Genomic DNA, 3,681 nt, shown 5'->3' with positions numbered 1-3,681 from the left:
AGAGCACGTTTTCCTCCCATCCCCGAACACTCCAGGGCACATTGGAGGAGGGTCTGGCAAAGACTCTATGCAATGTTTCAAAAGAGGATTAGGGACTTGTAAACATTTTATTTGAGTTCTGATTTTAAAATCATTGTCAATTGTAAATTTTGACTGTTTTTCACAATTGACTTTTTTTCTCATAATTCTGACTTTAAACTAAGAACTCAACAAAAAAAGTCCTGTGTCCCTAATCGTCTTTCGCATGATGTCAATTTGAGCTAATCTATTTTTTATTTTTGTTATGCTAGATTTTTATTGTATTCCGTGGGTCATAATACAAGCCCAAACATGATTTTTCTTTACAAGCTGTGACATATGATTGTCCTCCCCCAATTACCTTGAAGGTTTATAAGTACAGGTACTTATGAAGAAGAATGTACAGACTGCAATTACCATGATATGCATGATGTTTTGTGAATGCAGTTGAGGCTGTACAATGCAAATGGCCATGGCAACATCCTTGTAAATCCTTGAGCATTAAGGTAATTGATTTTCTTTTTCTTTTTTTTTGTCACCCTGGCTACAGTTGATCATCCGTCCATGTACACTAATCAATAGGTTAACATGCACCCAGAGCTCACATTGTAAACCAATTACCGGTGATGTCACCGCTCTTTTTAGACTGTGCAACAAGGCATATGCTTCGTCCCGCTGTCCAAAGGTTGGGTGTGCTACATGAAAACTATTTGACACAATGGCCCATTAAGAGCCCACTTGAGGGACAATCTTCTGATGGAGGGTTGGAAAACAAAGTTCATCAACCTCCGAGGTATAGGCTCCAAATTCAAGAGACACTTCTACTTCAACCCTCCTCAATTTATCCAGTCGGTAGAAATTGACTGAAATTAGTCAGCTACAGCATCTTTTCCCTAAATTATTTGAAGTCCACCTGTGGAGCATTTAAATGTGTTGAGCCATTAATTTAACCCTTGTGTTGTGTTCCTGTCAACCATCCACTTTTCCTTATGGGTCTAAATTGAAAATTAACTTTTTTGGCATTTTTCCCAATGGTTTTTTTTTTCAATGCTTTTGACGCTTTTTAAAAGCTTTGTTACTTTTTTTTTTTTTTTAAGCTTTTTCATTCCCGGCCAATTAACCTAATTTATAAAACATTATACTTTTGAGTACTTTTTGAGTTAAAAAAGCCGAAATTATGAATCTTTTTTTTTTTTTACTAATAGTTAAGATCAGAGGATTTTTTTTTTGTCAGACTGGTATTTGTCAAAGTTTAGTGAGGAAATACGGTTTTGAATCCATGTAAAAATGTTTTCAAATGCTATAAAATTTTATAAAACTCACAAATCAATGAAAATAATCATTAATGTACCTGCGAAGGTCATTGCATGGGTCCTGAACAACGTACATCAATGCATCCATGTTTTTTTTTGCATTTCAGTTGAAAGAAACCCCTATTTTTGGTATGAAATACTTTGATCCAAGCACAACACAAGGGTTAAATCAAGGGATACTATTGGTCCAACCTTTCACTGCTAAATCTTGGAATCTCAAAATGAAACAACAGGCACATTTCTAATCAACTGTCAGCAATGTGTTTCCATTTACATACATGTGCTATATCATGTTACTGATTCATGTTTCAAGTTAGTTAAAGCTATAGTGTGTAGTTTCTAACACCCCCATGAGGAATTCTAATTGATGACAACAACACTGTCAATTTGTCCACATGACACAAGCCTTCAGTGATCGCGCACGCAGCCCCACCCTCCTCCTGCACGCAGTTGCTAGTAACCGAGGAGGACACGGAGGAGTAAAAAACATGATGGACTCTTCAGAAGAGGTGATCATCTTGACTCGAGCTTCTGCGTGGGAAAGTCACCGGACGACACAATCTTCTGAACATAGCCATATTGGGAAATACAGAGAGAGTTGTGTGGAGCTGATAGTCTTCATTAGCTTTGTAGCAACTCATTTTAGGTTGGCTTGAATGTAACAGACGTTCGTTATTATCAAAAAGTTACACATTAAAGCTTTAATGTTACTAAGATATTTCTATAGTCTATTGTTTCTGCAGTTGGAGTGGTTGTTACATGTTGCCTGAGTACACACTGTAAACTTCCTGTAACTTCTAGAAATAGTTTTTTGTATCTTCATAAACTTGACATATCATTTCATTTAGAATAGCCAAGGACTCGGTGAGTTGCGAGCCATTTTCATTTGAAAATATCTGTATTTTCTGTTGCAGTTGTCTGCTTTAATGGTGGTTTAGTTGAGTAATCTTAAAGAGAGAGACATGCATGTATACACATGTTCTGAATAGACAGTGGCGTCTAAAGAAACATCCAGTCCGGATCCTAATGTAACATCAGGCATGCGCTTTCACTCTCAGATGGTGGAAGCTGCATGGGTGGGGGCACGGAGATAAATTGATCCTAGATGTGATGGGAAACTCCTCTGTTGCTCAGGGGGATCAATCCAATGTCGCCTTTTTGAAGATATAGCGACACTGTTTAGCATTCAAAATGCAGCTCCCTCTGAGAGAACAGAGGAGTGAAAATAGGAAAGTGGTTCATTTCTATGCCCCCATGGTAACACAAATGCACCCTATCAAAAAAAATCCTAGACAAAGGCCCAGTGAGAGGGCCTGGGGTGTCAATACCTGTCCCTAAACCTGAACCAAGACAGTGCTGTCTGCCTGTCTAATTGGCAATCAATTTACACAGACAGAAATCTTGAAAGTCGAACACCTTCCTTTCCTGCTTTTCTCGCTCCTCTGTGTGATTATATTTGTATAAATGTAGGCGTTGCAAAAGCAATGAGAATGTTATCAAACCTGACTCATTCTAAATAATTAGCGTCACACGTGTAACCGGCAGGTTAATTTGCCACAGTTTTCCCCAGATGTAAATACCATGTAAATGGTTCTCTTCCGCTCTGCAGTGTCTTCCAGGTGCGAGGTATGTAGCTTTGGATTGTAGCGTTACCCTGTTTATGTCATCTAAGATTGTAAAATGTACTTGATTCCTCAATGGTTCCGGACAGATGTCTCTGTGCGCTGTGCTGCTCAGGCGCAGGATTGACTTGTTAAAGTCCAGCGTGGCTGCACGCTCGGGGCCGAGAGTTCCCGACATCCTACCGTACTGACCGGAGCATGGCACACAGCGGAGGTAAACATTTAATAAGTTCTGGCTGACTTACAGTATATGCCATTTTAAACAACGGTTACTACTAATCCACATCTTTTGTGTACCTGCAGAGTGGAGATGGTCACTGCTGCTTTTTGCCGTTTAGACGTGTACCAGCTGACTCGATTTCTATTATTTTAGTTGTTTCTTTTATTGATTTTTGCCTGGGTTTTATTAGACGGCCTTTTGATTGTTTTAATTGACAGTTATTGTAATTTTGGCGTTTAGTGTTTTTAGTTTTTATCATTGTGTTTGTAGAGAAAAAAATACTAATACATGTTACATATATATGTAAGAAGGAAAGAAGTTGCTAAATTCTTCTCTTATGTGCATGTTTTAACATGTGCCCTTGCTGTGACTTGTTTTATTAAATTATAGATCTCTTTTTATTTGCTGTGTTTTATGAAGTGTATGGCCACTTGTTTTTTAGTTGCCACTCTTGTTGAGTGTGGTTGTAACTCCTGCTTTTTAGTACCTCCATTGATTGTTTTTTTTC

The sequence above is a fragment of the Etheostoma spectabile genome, chromosome 18, assembly GCF_008692095.1.
Source record: "Etheostoma spectabile isolate EspeVRDwgs_2016 chromosome 18, UIUC_Espe_1.0, whole genome shotgun sequence".
NCBI classification, from domain to species: Eukaryota; Metazoa; Chordata; class Actinopteri; order Perciformes; family Percidae; genus Etheostoma; species Etheostoma spectabile.
The sequence above is the reverse complement of the archived record's forward strand: the minus strand, read 5'-3'. Positions refer to the sequence as shown.